Raw genomic sequence first — 18176 nt, forward strand, 5'->3', positions numbered from 1 at the left:
TAGTGTTCTACTGGCATCTGCAGAACCCCGATTAATCCATCTGACTGCCAGATGGTGAAGTGTGATTCACTACTCCAGAGAACGCGTTTCCACTTCTCCAGAGTCCAATGGCGACAAGCTTTACACCACTCGAGCCGATGCTTGGCATTGCACATGGTGATCTTAGGCTTGTGTGTGGCTGCTTGGATATTGAAACCCCTTTTGTGAAGCTCCCGACTAACAGTTCTTATGCTGACGTTCCTTCCAGAGGCAGTTTGGAATTCGAAAGTGAGTTGTTGCAACCAAAGACAGATGATTTTTACTCACTATGCGAGTCAGCACTGAGCTGTACCATTCTGTGAACTTGTGTGGCCTACCACTTTGTGGCTAAGCCGTTGTTGCCCCTAGACGTTACCACTACACAATAACAGTACTTAGTTGATCGGAGCAGCTCTGGCAGGCTATAAATATGACGAGCTGACTTGTTGGAAAGGTGCTATCCTATGACGGTGCCACATTGAAAGTCACTTAGCTCTTCAGTTAGGCCATTCTGCTGCCAATGGGAGGACTATCCTCCTCATTGAAATTTCAGAAAAATAAAAATAGTGAAACATTAAAGTTATCCTTTTCAGATAAAACTATACTAAATATATTCATATGTCACCAAATACTTGATTGAAACACACTGTTTTGCAATGAAGGTCTATGGTAACAAAAACAGCACTCTCTGGTGTAGCACCATGGTGTAACAGGAGGACATCTAGCTTCCGTTTTCCTCTGGCTACATTGACTTCAATACAAAACCTAGGATGCTCGTAGGCCTCATCCCCATAGACCTGCATGGTTATTATGACCACTTCCGGAGGACAACCTCCAACCAATCAGTTTTTGAAGTATGTACTGACATGTTTTCCATCTAATCATAGGATTAGGATCAGAGAATTAACCTAGTGTATCGTATTGGGATTGTGCAGCAGAGCATTATTGTGGGATTCAATGTGTTGAGCATTTTGGGGGGGTTGGAGGATTCTGTGTTGAGAAGTTTGGTGAGTGTGACAAGTGATATTATTCAATTCAAAATAGTTTCTTCAAATTACAGGAGACAAAGGTGGTAGATTATAAATTGTATTCTTGGTTTTAGAACTTTATTCCTGTGTCCAGTTAAGGCACATTTATTTCAATTTGCCTTGCCAACTTCAGTAGCAAGTAGCAGTAGCTAGCCAGCACAGGTGTGCAGTTTGGCAGAATGACCAACGCTACCGAGAATGTTGTGGACTTTTTGTTGAAGAACCCCTTTCATTCTCTGAGGTAAACGGAAAATGTGCGAATTAAAACTGAGGGTTGACCTCTGCCTGAGATCAGTATCATGAAGAATGATGAAAAGATGAAGGAGTTCGTATTGATTGGTATCAAAAGTTAGCTTGTTAACAGGGAGACTTTCATCAATCCGCCTGTACAGGCAGACAAGTCTTTAGCCATGGGCGAATAAAAATTAATAAATATAACCTTTATTTAACTAGGCAAGTCAGTTAAGAACATATTGGGATTATTTTTCAAACAGCACCTAGCAACAAATTTAGCTACTTTTAAAATGTATTTGGAACTTTTAGCAACTGTTTAAAAGTGGCTCAAACACTAAAATGCGCGCATTTTCCCTCTAGGTCATTAGTATGGTAAAATCCAGAAACTTTATTCTTTCAGTGAAATACAGAACCGTTCCGTATTTTATCTAACGGGCGGCATCCGTAAGTCTAAATATTCCTATTACATTGCACAACGTTCAATGTTATGTTATAGTTACGTAAAATTCTGGCAAATTAGTTCGCAAGGAGCCATGCGTCCCAAACTGTTGCATATACCCTGACTCTGCGTGCAATGAATACAAGAGAAGTAACACAATTGCCCTAGTTTAATACTGCCTGCTAACCTGGATTTCTTTTAACTAAATATGCAGGTTTTAAAAAATATGCTTCTGTGTATTGATTTTAAGAAAGGTATTGATGTTTATGGTTAGGTACATTCGTGCAACGATCGCGCTTTTTTCGCAAATGCGCTTTTGTTAACTCATCGCCCGTTTGGTGAAGTTGGCTCTTTGTTAGGAAGAAAGTCTTCACACAGTTCACAATGAGCCAGGCGGCCCAAACTGCTGCATATTTGCATAGAACGCATGTTAGCGGGCAATATTGACTAAATATGCAGGTTTAAAAATATATACTTGAGTATTAATTTTAAGAAAGGTGTTGATGTTTATGGTTAGGTACATATTGCTGCAACGACAGTGCTTTTTTCGCGAATGCACTTATCAGGCTTAACAGGCCTTAACAGGTGAATGTGCGTAACAGGCACCACGTCGATTATATGCAACGCAGGACAAGCTAGATAAACTAGTAATATCATCAACCATGTGTAGTTAACTGGTGATTATGTTAAGATTGATTGTTTTTTATAATTATACGCTGCCAATGACTGGAACAAACTGCAAAAATCTCTGAACCTGGTGACTCTTACCTCCCTCACTAGCTTGAAGCACCAGCTGTCAGAGCAGCTCACAGATCACTGCACCTGTACATAGCTCATCTGTAAATAGCCCATCAAATATACCTCATCCCCATACTGTATTTATTTATCTTGCTCCTTTGCACCCCAGTATCTCAACTTGCACATTCATCCTCTGCAAATCCTACCATTCCAGTGTTTAATTCTATATTGTAATTACTTTGCCACCATGGCCTATTTATTGCCTTACCTCTTTTATCCTACCTCATTTGCACATGCTGTATATAGATTTTCCTACTGTATTATTGATTGTATGTTTGTTTATTCCATGTGTAACTCTGTGTTGTTGTATGTGTCGAACTGCTTTGCTTTATCTTGGCCAGGTCGCAGTTGCAAATGAGAACTTGTTCTCAACTAGCCTACCTGGTTAAATAAAGGTAAAACAAATCAAATAAGATATGTTTAATGCTAGCTAGCACCTTACCTTGGCTCCTTGCTGCACTTACAAAACAGGTAGTCAGCCTGCCACGCAGTCTCCTCGTGGAGTGGAATGTAATCGGCCATGATCGGTGTCCAAAAATGCCGATTTACCGATTGTTATGAAAACTTGAAATCGGCCATAATTAATCAGCCATTCGGATTAATCGGTCGACCTCTAGTATACACACACTCAATCACCCTGTTTTGTTGTATAATTATTTTAATTTAAGAAACTGATTCCTCTCTCTTTTGGATCTGACACCCCTACCAGTCTTCACAGCTGCAATTGTCTTCCCCTGCATCTGCTACACTGGCCACGACAGGTGATACAGGTAATTAATCGCATGTATACACACATGCACACACTCCCACACTTGGGGCTCTATTCAATCACGCCCGCTTTAGTCGACATCCACATAGTGGTTGTTTTGGCGGTGTCTGAGGTGGAACTGTGTTAGAGCTGTCAAATTCACAAGCGGCTCCTGGCATTATACCTAAAGCGGACATTGCCATTGGCTGCACGGAGTCGCATTAACAGAAATCTCATGCAGCCCTGTTTACAGGTCAGAGCACTGGAATTTGAGATGTAATCTTCACCTCGATTAGGCATTATCTAGTTGAATGATTTTGAATTTGAGCGGCATTATTTCTTTATAACCTACACTTTCTCATTCTGAACTTGTTACGAGTTGGGACGGCTGTAGTTTTGCAACAATGGTCAAGAGCTGCTGCTTACTGATTTGACAGATCCAACGCAGTTACACCTCACACACCGCCAAAAAATCAGCTATGCGGGTGTTGGCTATCGCCAGTTAACGCTTGATCTGATTGAATCAAGGCCTTACACTCAGTCAGTCTATTTAGTTGTGTGATCGTTGTCAGTTAAGAAAATTGTGCCTTTCTCTTTTAGATCTGCCACCCCCAGCAGTTCAGCTGCAGTCACAGCAGTCATCTGCTGTGGTGTTTAATTTATCCTACTACACTGGCCGTGGATGGAGAAACTTTTGAGGATTCCCAGATGGATACAGGTACTTCAGAATTATATTACATATGCTCACTCACACCAACAGATGTGCACACAGACATGTTGTTGAGCTGATTACTTACTGTCACTTTGTGCATCTCTCTTTCAGATCTGCCATGCACTCCACCATTGCCCGACAGCCTCACACAGAAGTGCATACACTGGGCCTGGCAAGACTGACAAAGCAGAGATGGGTGGCTGACAAGGAAAAATAAAACATGCACTCATACACATTATCCACAATGTAAATAAGTTGTAATTGCTTGTTTATTTCATGTTTTCTCCATTTTATTTTAGGATTGGAGATATCTACTCCTTCATAGCCATTCTCAATATCTACATAAGTACTCTAAATATCTATCAAATCAAAATGTGATTGATAATATTGTAAAAGACTATGGCTTAAAATGGTTACAGTTTGAGGAAATTCTTTGTGCTTTTTCTGAATTGAAAAACATGTCTCACTCTCACACACAAGACCCAAAAAATAAATAAATATCTGAAATAAAGAACATTCACTGTTAAAGTAATTGGTTGGTTTATTGGATATTTCTCTGAATACAATGTGTGGCCAGAAGGAAGTTGGCAGACCTGCAACCATTGGACTGTGTATGTTTTGTCATCTGGAGCTGAAAAATAGAGAGATGGGGAGAGATAGGGAGGAGAGGAAAATGCAGTTTAAAGGTTTATCATTAACTGACACAATTCAATGATGAATACATATTATAATAATAATACATAAGAGTGACCAATAGTTACTGTATTATGATTATTTAGTGTTCAATTTAATCAATCAAGTAATGCCATGCCGTTTCTCAAGAGCAGGAGAAAAGGTCAAATTAGTTCACCAAAATTTCTGTTACGGCTATACATAATATAATATAATATATAATATCAAATCAAATTTTATTTGTCACATACACATGGTTAGCAGATGTTAATGCGAGTGTAGCGAAATGCTTGTGCTTCTAGTTCCGACAATGCAGTAATAACCAACAAGTAATCTAGCTAACAATTCCAAACTACTACCTTATAGACACAAGTGTAAGGGGATAAAGAATATGTACATAAAGATATATGAATGAGTGATGGTACAGAGTGACATAGGCAAGATACAGTAGATGGTATTGAGTGCAGTATATACATATGAGATGAGTATGTAAACAAAGTGGCATAGTTAAAGTGGCTAGTGATACATGTATTACATAAAGATGCAGTAGATGATATAGAGTACAGTATATACGTATACATATGAGATTAATAATGTAGGGTATGTAAGCATTATATTAGGTAGCATTGTTTAAAGTGGCTAGTGATATATTTTACATCATTTCCCATCAATTCCCATTATTAAAGTGGCTGGAGTTGAGTCAGTGTGTTGGCAGCAGCCACTCAATGTTAGTGGTGGCTGTTTAACAGTCTGATGGCCTTGAGATAGAAGCAGTTTTTCAGTCTCCCAGACCCAGCTTTGATGCACCTGTACTGACCTCGCCTTCTGGATGATAGCGGGGTGAACAGGCAGTGGCTCGGGTGGTTGTTGTCCTTGATGATCTTTATGGCCTTCCTGTGACATCGGGTGGTGTAGGTGTCCTGGACGGCAGGTAGTTTGCCCCGGTGATGCGTTGTGCAGACCTCACTACCCTCTGGAGAGCCTTACGGTTGTGGGCGGAGCAGTTGCCGTACCAGGCGGTGATACAGCCCGACAGGATGCTCTCGATTGTGCATCTGTAGAAGTTTGTGAGTGCTTTTGGTGACAAGCTGGATTTCTTCAGCCTCCTGAGGTTGAAGAGGCACTGCTGCGCCTTCTTCACGATGCTGTCTGTGTGGGTGGACCAATTCGGTTTGTCTGTGATGTGTTCGCCGAGGAAATGAAAACTTACTACCCTCTCCACTACTGTTCCATCGATGTGGATAGGGGGGTGTTCCCTCTACTGTTTCCTGTTTCCTCATCTCCTTAGTTTTGTTGACGTTGAGTGTGAGGTTATTTTCCTGACACCACACTCCGAGGGCCCTCACCTCCTCCCTGTAGGCCGTCTCATCGTTGTTGGTAATCAAGCCTACCACTGTTGTGTCGTCCGCAAACTTGATGATTGAGTTGGAGGCGTGCGTGGCCACGCAGTCGTGGGTGAACAGGGAGTACAGGAGAGGGCTCAGAATGCACCCTTGTGTTGAGGATCAGCGGGGTGGAGATGTTGTTGCCTACCCTCAGCACCTAGGGGCGGCCAGTCAGGAAGTCCAGTACCCAGTTGCACAGGACGGGGTCGAGAACCAGGGTGGGCACTATGGAGGGCACTATGGTGTTAAATGCCGAGCTGTAGTCAATGAACAGCAATCTCACATAGCTTTTCCCCTTGTCCAGATGGGTTAGGGCAGTGTGCAGTGTGGTTGAGATTGCATCGTCTGTGGACCTATTTGGGCGGTAAGCAAATTGGAGTGGGTCCAGGGTGTCAGGTAGGGTGGAGGTGATATGGTCCTTGACTAGTCTCTCAAAGCACTTCATGATGACGGAAGTTAGTGCTACGCATCGGTAGTTGTTTAGCTCAGTTACCTTAGCTTTCTTGGGAACAGGAACTGGATTTTTTTTCTCATTTTGTCTGTCATAGTTGAAGTGTTCCTATGATGAAAATTACAGGCCTCTCTCATCTTTTTAAGTGGGAGAACTTGCACAATTGGTGGCTGACTAAATACTTTTTTGCCCCACTGTATACTGTAAATGTGGGAAAAGGAAAGGGTTTCTGAATACTTTCCAAATGCGCTGTATGTATGTATGTATGTATGTATGTATGTATGTATGTATGTATGTATGTATGTATGTATGTATGTATGTATGTATGTATGTATGTATGTATGTATGTATGTATGTATGTATGTATGTATGTATGTATGTATGTATGTATGTATGTATGTATGTATGTATGTATGTATGTATGTATGTATGTATGTATGTATGTATGTATGTATGTATGTATGTATGTATGTATGTATGTATGTGCAGTATATATACTAAACAGAAATATAAAAGCAGCATGCAACATTTTCAAAGATTTTACTGAGTTACAGTTCAGCAAAAAAAAGAAACCTCCCCTTTTCAGGATGCGGTCTTTCAAAGATAATTCGTAAAAATCCAAATAACTTCACAGATCTTCATTGTAAATGGTTTAAACACGGTTTCCCATGCTTGTTCAATGACCCATAAACAATTAATGAACATGCACCTGTGGAATAGTCATTAAGACACTAACAGCTTACAGATGGTAGGCAATTAAGGTCACAGTTATGAAAACATAGGACACTAAAGAGGCCTTTCTACTGACTCTGAAAAACACCAATGGAAAGATGCCCAGGGTCCCTGCTCATCTGCGTGAACGTGGAAGGAGGCATGAGGACTAGAGATACTGTGAGATGCCTAAGAAAGCACTACAGGGAGACAGGATGGACAGCTGATCGTCCTCCCAGTGGCAGACCACGTGTAACAACAACTGCACAGGATCGGTACATCCGAACATCACACCTGCTTGACAGGTACAGGATGGCAACAAAAACTGCCCGAGTTACACTAGGAACGCACAATCCCTCCATCAGTGCTCAGACTGTCCGCAATAGGCTGAGAGAGGCTGGACTGAGGGCTTGTAGGCCTGTTGAAAGGCAGGTCCTCACAGACATCACCGGCAACAACGTTGCCTATAGGCACAAACCCACTGTCACTGGACCAGACAGGACTGGCAAAAAAAAGAGCTCTTCACTGACAAGTCATGATTTTGTCTCACCAGGGTGATGGTCGGATTCGCGTTTATTGTCAAAGGAATGAGCATTACACCTAGGCCTGTACTCTGGACACAGGATCGATTTGGAGGTGGAGGGTCCATCATGGTCTGTGACAGCATCATCGGACTGAGCTTGTTGTCTCAACGCTGTGCGTTACAAGGAAGACATCCTCCTCCCTCATGTGGTACCCTTCTTGCAGGCTCATCCTGACATTACACTCCAGCATGACAATGCCACCAGCCATACTGCTCGTTCTGTGCGTGATTTCCTGCAAGACAGGAATGTCAGTGTTCTGCCATGGCCAGCAACGAGCCTGGATCTCAATCCCATTGAGCACGTCTGGGACCTGTTGGATCAGAAGGTGAGAGCTAGGGCCATTCCCCCCAGAAATGTCCAGGAACTTGCAGGTGCCTTGGTGGAAGAGTGGGGTAACACCTAACAGCAAGAACTGGCAAATCTGGTGCAGTCCATGAGAAGGAGATGCATTGCAGTGCTTAATGCAGCTGGTGGCCACACCAGATACTGACTCTTACTTTTGATTTTGACCCCCCTTTGTTCAGGGACACATTATTCCATTTCTGTTAGTCACATGTTTTATTTTTTTATTTTACCTTTATTTTACTAGGCAAGTCAGTTAAGAACAAATTCTTATTTTCAATGACAGCCTAGGAACAGTGAGTTAACTGCCTGTTCAGAGGCAGAACGACAGATTTGTACTTTGTCAGCTCGGGGATTCAAACTTGCAACCTTTCGGTTACTAGTCCAACACTCTAACCACTAGGCTACCCTGCCGCCCCTGTCTGTGGAACTTGTTCAGTTTGTGTCTCAGTTGTTGAATCTTGTTATTTTCATACACATATTTACACATGTTAAGTTTGCTGAAAATAAACACAGTTGACAGTGAGAGGAAGTTTCTTTTTTTGCTGAGTTTAAAAGGAAATCAGTCAATTGAAATAAATTCATTAGGGCCTAATATATGGATTTTATATGCCTGGGAATACAGATATTTAAAAAGAAATGTAGGGGCGTGGATCAGAAAATCTGAGTATCTGGTGTGACCACCATCTGACTCATGAAGCACAACACATCTCCTTCGTATAGAGTTCATCAGGCTTTTGATTGTGGCCTTTGGAATGTTGTCACACTTCTCTTCAATGACTGTGCGAAGTTGCTGGATATAATACAATTGTGTTCATTGTCCATAGTTTATGCCTGCCCATGCCATAACCCCACCACCATGTGGCACTCCATTCACGACATTGACTTCACACCTCTGCCATGTGTCCGGTACAGTTGAAACCGGAATTAATCCTTGAAGAGAACACTTCTCCAGCATGAGCATTTTCCCACTGAAGTCGGTTATATTGCCGAGCTGCAGTCAGGTCAAGACCCTGGTGAGGACGACGAGCATGCACAAGAGCTTCCCGGAGGCGGTTTCTGACAGTTTGTGCAGAAATTATTTGGTTGTGAAAACTCACAGTTTCATCAGCTGTCAGGGTGGTCTCAAGACGATCCCGCTGGTGAAGAAGCCGGATGTTGTGGTCCTGGGCTGGCGCGGTTGGACGTATTGCCAAATGATCTAAAACAATGTTAGTGGGGTATTATTGTAAAAAATGTACACTCAATTCTCTGGCAATAGCTCTGCTGGACATTCCTGCAGTCAGCATGCCAATTGCACACTACCTGAAATCTTGAGACATCTGTGGCATTGTGTTATATGTCAAAACTGCACCTTTTAGAGTGGCCTTTTTTGGTCCCCAGCACATCAGTTTCTTGATATGCCACATCTTTAAGTTAGATGGATTATCTTGGCCACGGATAAATGCTTACTAACAGGTTTTTAACAGGGTAAACACATTTGTTCACAAAATTTGAGAGAAATAAGCTTTTTGTTCGTATGGAACATTTCTGGGATCTTTTATTTCAGCTCATGAAACATGGGCCCAACACTTCACATTTTGCGTTTATACTTTTGCATAAAGTAAGTAAACCAATCAACATTAGTCATACGTCGAGACCCCTCCGGCGACCACCCCATTATCTCCTCAAATGTATACAGATGAAATCATCTGCTCAGACAGTGGTGAGTTTTCGCATACAATAGTTTCCCGCTGAACTACCATTTTGCTTAAAGAGATTTTGTTTTGAGGATGGGAGACCCACAGTATTGGCTCAAAATGCATGTAGATGGCAAAGTGTGTTTAAAAAATCGTCAAAGATGGATTATTTTAACCTCAAGCATTTAATAAAGGCATTTATAGCACAGTATTATGGGGAATGGGAATGAGAGCGCTACTTACAGTGTTGGGAAGGGATCACAGCAGTGATTGAATGAGGGTATGAGGCATGAGTTGAGGTGTTCAGAGGTTCGACTTCAGTGAAGGACGGGGGTTGAGGTGTTCATAGACTTTAGTGCAGGACAGGCTCATCATGGATGGATGGATGGTGTTTGGAGAAGAGCTCAACTCTTCCACTGAGGGCAGGACAGGATTTGACTGGGAGGACAAAAAACAATAACACAACACAGTTAGACAAAAGAGCTAAGAATGAGTTAGTTCAAGCAAGGATTAAAATCATTGATGTGTAATAATATGATTATGTTTGTATGTGTGATTGACTCTACATACAGTAATGAGAGAAAATGTATAAGTGTACTCACAGTGCTTGGACAGGAAACATTCAACTTGCCAGTGAATGAGCGGGCAAATGAAACGTGGCTTCAGTTCATGTCCGGAGAGAGATGACAACAGTAGCTGAGTGGTCATCATCTCTTAATAAGGAGCAGACCCTTTTTTTCCAATTTCTGCCTAAAATGACATACCCAAATCTAACTGCCTGTAGCTCAGAACCTGAACCAAGGATATGCATATTTTTGATACCATTTGAAAGGAAACACTTTGAAGTTTATGGAAGTCTGTGGAAATTTGAAATTAATGTAGGAAAATATAACACATTAGATCTGGAAAAAGATCATTACAATCATTTTGAAATGCAAGAGAAAGGCCATCCATTGATATAGGATTATGGGTGTGAATTTAGATGTTGTCCACAAGATGGCAGCAGTATGTGTGCAAAGGTTCAGACTGATCCAGTGAAGAATTACATCTGCCAGGAGTTTGCCCAAATGTTCTGAATTGGTCAAATTAAACATTTTCAAGTACATAAATATAGAGAACATACAAAAATGATATGGTAATAAAAACATTTATGTTTACAAGCTCCCAGGAATGTCATACATGATGGATCATTAGCTTCCCTACAGAAAAGACACCTACCTTCACACATCTAGATGGCCGGGCAGGATGTGTGTGGAGCCAGGGACAGCAGTGGGGTCAAACTGTAGAACCCAGTTGCTACATTTGAATAAAAAAATGTATAAAAAAAAAACTCACTACATTTTATCTCTGGGACCTTCAGGATGACAAATCAAAGCAAGTTACTGAATGCAAGTACATTATTTACCTTCAGGGGTGAATGTACCAAACCAGTTGCCATGATAAAGTGTTTGTTGTTGTAGACTATCCTCAAACATTGCATTTTCTTTGCTGTAATAGCTACTGTAAATTGGACACTGCAGTTAGAGAATTTAAGCTTTCTGCCAAAATAAGACATCTATTTTCTTTTTAACCAGGCTCATCAGTTAAGAACAATTTCTTATTTACAATTGCAGCCTATCCCAACCAAAGCTGGGCCAATTGTGCCCCACCCTATGGGAGTCCCAATCACAGCCAGATGTGATGCAGCTTGGATTTGAACCAGCTACTGCAGTGACACCTCTTGCATTGAGATGCAGTGTCTTAGTTATTCATCAGGGAACAGGAGGGGAGCTAGCTGTAAATACAAATAGCATATACATTCCATTACAGTTGCACTATTGTATGTTTGGGCAACAGGTTTCTCCATGAATATAAACTCAGACGTTTCAGAAATCAAAGTCAAACACAGACTGAGAAATCAAAGTATGCCAAGAAATGTTCCTGAATAAAGCCCTGATCATCCTGACGATAACTGACAACTGCAAGCAGACTGGTTGCACCATAGGTCCCAAAATGGTGGGGCATTTTTTTCCCTTATTTTTCCCTTATCTGTTAGCCTAACCAGGAAAACTCTGGACCCTATAAATTATGACAGTGATTAATCAGTTGTAAAAAGGTTTTATATGGTCTATGATGGGACCAGTTTTTTCCTAATCAGGTCAAATGTTTTTTGTTTTTGTTTTTTAAACCTTGTCAAACTGTAGCAACCTTGTACTTTTTCATGTGAATTATATTTATAATAGATTAAGAGGGGAACATCCTCTACCCAGACAGAGACGACAACAACTGATAGACAATAGAACTCACAGGGCTGAGCTTGCTTTATGCATGTTTGCATCGTGCAGGCCTATGCAACTGAAAGCCTAGTAAAAACAAACTCAAATCTGTCATCAATATTATGTTGATTGATTCATTCCAGTTAATAATTTTGGATTGAAAACCTATAGGCAGCCTAGCCAGCCCAATCTTGAATATAAACCAAATGTTATCACATTGACTGTAAATACATAACGTTACCAATTTGTTTGCAGATGCTATTATTAGTAGCCTACAGTTGATCAGACTGAAGAATTGTCTCCTTTTCATCCCATTCAGCATGTCAGATCTCTGTTTAGGTGTAGCCTAGACTGCTGCAACATTTCTGTAATGAGTTTTATTCTTGTATCTGTCCAGAGTGATTATGTGTTATCTCCTTTGCTAAATAAATACAGAAGGAAAGTGACTGCTGGAACGCGCGCAAAAAAATTCCCTGCGTCAACCTCTCTTTAATCTCACTTTTAATGGATGATGCGATGGAAGCTGTCAAATCATTCTCTATTGATTTCGACATCAGAAAAGACCGTCGAAAGCTCCATGTTCAGCAAGTTAAGCGTCGCAACGTGCAATTACCTCCACAATCTCATTGTAGTTGCCCTTGTTAGCGGAACTTTCCCTCTCATCGTGTCCTCTAAAAGCCTATTATTGCATGCCCAAAAATGCAGTGGTGTCGATAATCCGCTTTACAACATCGCTGTTTCTTTCTACTTTCTCATGGTGTGACGTGGTTTGAATACGTAGACCTTCATCTTGTCACGCCTGCTCCCACTCCTCCTCCCTGGCGCGGCGCCAGGCTACCGGTCATCATACACTCATGTTGCAAAACAAAAACTTTTAATAGCACATTACTCAACACTAATGAGACTCATGTCGCCTACGGTAGGCCTACAGTATATAAAAAAAATATGACGTGACTCTCTGCCAATAATTACATATACAGGATTGGAGAATTCTAAATTAAAACCAAAAGCCACCTTGTGTCTCCCGGCACGGGAATCGAACCTGCATCTTTAGCAACGCATTTTGCACTATGGGATCACCAATCCACTCCGGACCCCCATCCACAAAGTGTCAAAATACAGAGAGGTGTTGGTAAAGGAATATTGTCCTGCTAATAGCCCATAATGGGCTATTATAATACTGTACATGGTGTGCAGGTCAGGATAACCAAAACATGTATTTATTAAAGACTATCAGAAAGAATGTTGATACTTATTTATTTTGATCCAAAGCCATGAATGAGTGAGTCACACAGCTTTATGTAGATGCCGCTATATGACTGTGTCATCAACTTGATAATACAGTATAATAACAATATTTTGGAGGTTATTTATTTTTCAAAAAAGTGAAAGACAGCGATTGTAATCTGAATAAATTCCTAAATAATATTGGTAAAGGCCAAAACATTTATTTCTGTTTTTAGAGGGAGAGAAACGCTGGGCCAATTGTGCTCCGCCCAAAATATAGCCCTGCTTAATAGCCATAAAGGCGCTGTACAATGTGACAGTGTGTGTTTGAAAGAGTATTTTTTTATCATTATTTTATTAACGAAAGCATAAAGATGCCGATGAAGAAATGCAGTACTGTACAGTATATGCTTTTATGTTTGGATAATAAAGCATTTAAAGATAATAAAGCATTTAAAGAATATTGAAGATATAAGCCACCTGTATTTGTTTATTAGGCTACTGTACAGTCTGACAAGTTAACATTGAAACGAGTCCGACCGAGGGTGGCTCCCCTGCGTCGCCGGCCTATTAGCTGCCACTGATTGTCTTTCCTCCCCCTCCTTGTATGTTTATTGTTAGCACCTGTTAGTGAGTCATTAGTTGGGCTTTATTAGACAGCCGACCCGCCTGTTTCTTTGTGCGGGATTAATTATTGTGACCTTCGGTTATGTAGTAGAGGAACATGTTTGTTCCTGGTCGTGTATTAAGCTGTACTATTTTCGTCCCCCGTGTTTGGGGCATTTTGGTTTTGAGCACCCAGTGTTGTGTTAGTGCATTAAAGAGTACAGTATTGCACTCTCTATTTCCAGAGTCTGACTCCACACCCACGACACCCGGGGCGTTACAAACAGCCTACAGTACATACTGTAGTCAACATGGGAAAGTGCCTAATTCCTTACACAAGGGAGAGCAGTCCAGACTTTCTTGTGACCTCAAGTACTCATTAACTATATCTTTAATGCTTTTTCGGGTTGCACCAGTAATGGACAGAAACTACTGAGACACGGTATTAATGATGAACACAAGGAGGTTCACTGGTAAGCCACATTTGCCTTGGATCTATCCCAGTTGGTATTCTGTGCCCACTTGTGGTATCTCTCCCACTCGTGGTATCTCTGTGCCTGGTGAGCAGTTGGTCAAGATCTGTCAGAAGAGGAATGGAAATGTCAGAGTGAACTGACGAACTGACGAACCCGCCGGGTATGTTGACTCTGCCTGTCTGAGGTGGAGTTCCAGAGCTCACAAGTGTGCCGTCTGGCATGGATTGTGACTCCATCTCGTCCCTCATCCTCTTCAAAGCGTCATTCTCCGCCTGACTCTCTTCAGATGCCGCCTGGCCCTGGACCAATGCATCAGCTGTCATCGGTATCTCTGCCCTCCAATAATGTTTCTCTTTCTGCTGGTCTGCCTTCAACGTCTCGGTCTTCAAAGTTTGAATCTGATCCATGTGCACCTTCATCAGATGAGCAGAATGGTACCAACCTGAGCCCCCATTGACTACAGTGGCCTATGACAGAAACGGTATATCAATTAAGAATTAAGTGACTCCAACACACAAATGCTGCATACACATTTTAAGAATCTAGCGAAACTAACCGCTTTCTTGGAAACCATACGTTTTTTCGGTGCGGCCAGTTGTCCACAGATGGTGGTCAGCATGTTTGTATGCTCTGAAAAAACACATGAATGTTTTTAGTACACAATAATGTTATTTTATTTATTTAACCTTTTATTTAATTATTGATTGTATTACACAGTATGCCTACATATTGATAGGCTATATACATTTTTTTGAAAGAAAATGCACAGAAACCAAAATACCTTTAGTGTTAGTGATCCTCTCACCTCCGGGTCATTTTCAATTCCTCTCATGGTGGTGTCACGTTCTGACCTTAGTTCCTTTGTTTTTGTATGGTCAGGGCATGAGTTGGGTTGGGCAGTCTATGTTCCTTTTTCAAAAAATGTGGGATTCTGTGTTTGGCCTGGTACGGTTCTCAATCAGAGGCAGCTGTCAATCGTTGTCCCTGATTGAGAACCATACTTCGGTAGCCTGGTTTCACTTTTGAGTTGTGGGTGCTTATTTCCTGTTTAGTGTTTTTGTCTTTCCACTTACGGGACTGTTCGTTTGTTATTTATTGTTTTGTTCAGTGTTCTAGTACGTCATTAAAAGCTATGAACACTTACCACGTTGCACATTGATCCTCCTCTCTTTCTCCCAACGACGAATGTTACAGGTGGTCCTAACCCTGGAACAGGTAGCACTGTAGAAAGAAGCTGGCTTGATGAAAATGTGCATTTCGTCTGTTCTATTTGTGAAGAGCAGCACAGGTATTGAGCCAGCATCTGTAGCCACACAGCTTGCACTGCTATGCAATGTCTTAGAACATTACACCATCCAAGGTCTGTATAATATGACATTTCGGGAGGGGCATACAGTACAACAGTAAGAGCAAAATAATAAAATAATATACACCTTAGTGTAACAACAGTTTAAATAAGTAATACTGAAGTTGTGCACAATTATCAGTTTCTATTTGGGTTTCTGCCATCCATTCATTGTCAGTTAAAGACACAGTAGGACCCAAAAGCATAATCAGCGCTTCTCTCTCCCCTTTGCCTCCTTCGCATAGAGTTGATCAGGCTGTTGATTGTGGCCTGTGGAATGTTGTCCTACTCCTCATCAATGGCTGTGCAAAGTTGCTGGATAGTGTCAGGAACTGGAACACGTAGTCATACAAGTCAATCCAGAGCATCCCAAACATACTCATTCAGTTACATTTCTGGTGAGCATGCAGGCCATGGAAGAACTGGGACATTTTCAGCTTCCAGGAATTGTGTACAGATCCTAGCTACACGGGGCCGTGCATTATCATGCTGAAACAGAGGCGATGGTGGTGGATGAATGACACAACAATGGACCTCAGGATCTTGTCACAGTATCTCTGTGCATTCAAATTGCCATTAATAAAATGCAATTGTGTTCATTGTGCGTAGCTTATACCTGCCCGTACCATAACTCCACTGAGACCATGAAACACTCCGTTTGAAATGTTGACATTAGCAAACTGCTCACTCACATGACATCATACACGCTGTCTGCCATCTGCCCGGTACAGTTTAAGCTGGGATTAATCTGTGAAGAGCACACTACTCCAGCGTGCCAGTGGCCATTGAAGGTGAGCATTTGCCCACTGAAGCATTTGCCCACTGAACTCGTCGCCCCTGGCGAGGGTGAAGAGCATGCAAATGAGCTTCCCTGAGACGGTTTCTGACCGTTTGTGCAAACCCATAGTTTAATCAGCTGTCCGGTGGCTGGTCTCAGAAGCCTGTTGGACTTACTGCCAAATTCTCTAAAACAACGTTAGAGGCGGTTTATGGTAGTAGGGAAACCATTCCTCTCCCAACGATCCATCCTCTCCATCATCTGATCCATCGCTGATCCTAGGGGATGGAGGATGGACGTGTGATGATGGACTCTCTCCTCCATAGTGGGAAGAGGAGTGGTCGCTGCTCCTGCTGACTCCATATCGAGGTGCGGGCTTCTGTTACGGTAAATGAGTGAAGAGGTGTGGAGTCAGGCGCAGAGAGCAAAAGATGTGGGAAAAACAACACGCTTTAATGTCCCGGAAACATAACATGTACAAAAGTGGAAACACAAATGAGCAGAAATATAAACGGACAGCGTGAAACCCAAATGCCAACAAAAATACACTCAAACAACAAAACAGACGAACAAGCCCGCACGAAACAGAAGCGGGCTGAACAGACTATATATAACCCTATCCTAATAACCAAACTAGAAACAGGTGCTACCAATTAGACAAAACTAAACGAACACAGAACAACGGATCGGCGATAGCTAGTAGACCGGCGACGACGACCGCCGAGCGCCACCCGAACAAGAAGGGGAGTCACCTTCGGTAATATTCGTGACACATACCAATTGCATGCTACCTCAGAACTTAAGACATCTGTGGCATTGTGTTGTTTGACAAAACTGCACATTTTAGAGTGGCCTTTTATATTTTCCCCAACACAAGGTGTACCTGTGTAATGATCATGAAGTTTAATCAGCTTCTTGATATGCCACACCTGTCAGGTAGATGGATTATCTTGGCAAATAAGAAATGCTCACTAACAGGAATGTAAAGAAATTTGTGCACATAATTTAGGAGAAATACGATTTTTGAGTATGGAAAATTTCTGGGATCTTTTATTTCAGCTAATGAAACATGGGACCAACATTTTACATGTTGCATTTATATTTTTGTTCAGTGTATAAATTGGGTGATTGACATTATGTTGAATTTCATATTTGATTAGATATATTTTATTTGACCTTGTCTGAATGTTGATGTTGATTGTAAAATAGTACGTTTGAATCAATGTCATCATTTCAACATTTTGCCATCAACCTAAAGAGAATGAGTCTACCATCCAGATGCATACCTCTATGTATCCTGCTTAGATTTGGAAAAAAACAGTGTTCGTTTCTGTTGAGCTATCATGTCAACACATTTGGAAATGGATCATCTTCCATACTCATTTGCGTAGCTATGCTCTACCTTGATAACACTGAATAGTTGAAAGTAACTCCTCTAACTTGTTTTACACAAGTTATGTGAAAGTAAATTCGGAGTGAAGTTGGGTTTACACAGTCTGTATTCAATGTAGTAAGTACACTGACATCTGATTTGCCCAACTTCTGATTTGCCCAAAGGAAACCATAAGTTCAACATGTAGCTAGGTATAATTTCATTCATTCATGACTGATCTTAAGAAGTTTAGAAGTAGTTACCTTTAGCCCTACAAACTTTAGCCCTGTCTTTTATAAACATGTTATTCATAATA

At 41.4% G+C, this 18176-nt stretch overlaps 2 long non-coding RNA genes across 5 annotated transcripts; one reads left to right on the forward strand and one right to left on the reverse strand.

Annotated features, from left to right (window-relative positions):
* The first annotated feature begins 965 nt into the window (after positions 1–965).
* On the forward strand, positions 966–4483 carry LOC124047758. The gene is made up of 5 exons (XR_006841124.1): positions 966–1025; positions 2859–2912; positions 3227–3287; positions 3866–3983; positions 4089–4483. It is a non-coding gene; the product is annotated as an uncharacterized LOC124047758 (long non-coding RNA).
* LOC124047757 lies at positions 4399–12884 on the reverse strand. 4 transcript variants are annotated; one of them, XR_006841123.1, is made up of 5 exons: positions 12670–12884; positions 11020–11097; positions 10404–10551; positions 10045–10239; positions 4399–4608 (listed from the first exon to the last, which is right to left on the reverse strand). It is a non-coding gene; the product is annotated as an uncharacterized LOC124047757 (long non-coding RNA). The 4 variants fall into 4 exon arrangements; XR_006841122.1 differs by lacking the exon at positions 4399–4608 and adding an exon at positions 8777–9323 and having other exon boundaries at positions 10404–10407; XR_006841121.1 differs by lacking the exon at positions 4399–4608 and adding an exon at positions 8777–9323 and having other exon boundaries at positions 10404–10461.
* Positions 12885–18176: the final 5292 nt, after the last annotated feature.

The sequence above is a fragment of the Oncorhynchus gorbuscha genome, linkage group LG11, assembly GCF_021184085.1.
Source record: "Oncorhynchus gorbuscha isolate QuinsamMale2020 ecotype Even-year linkage group LG11, OgorEven_v1.0, whole genome shotgun sequence".
Classification (NCBI taxonomy): domain Eukaryota; kingdom Metazoa; phylum Chordata; class Actinopteri; order Salmoniformes; family Salmonidae; genus Oncorhynchus; species Oncorhynchus gorbuscha.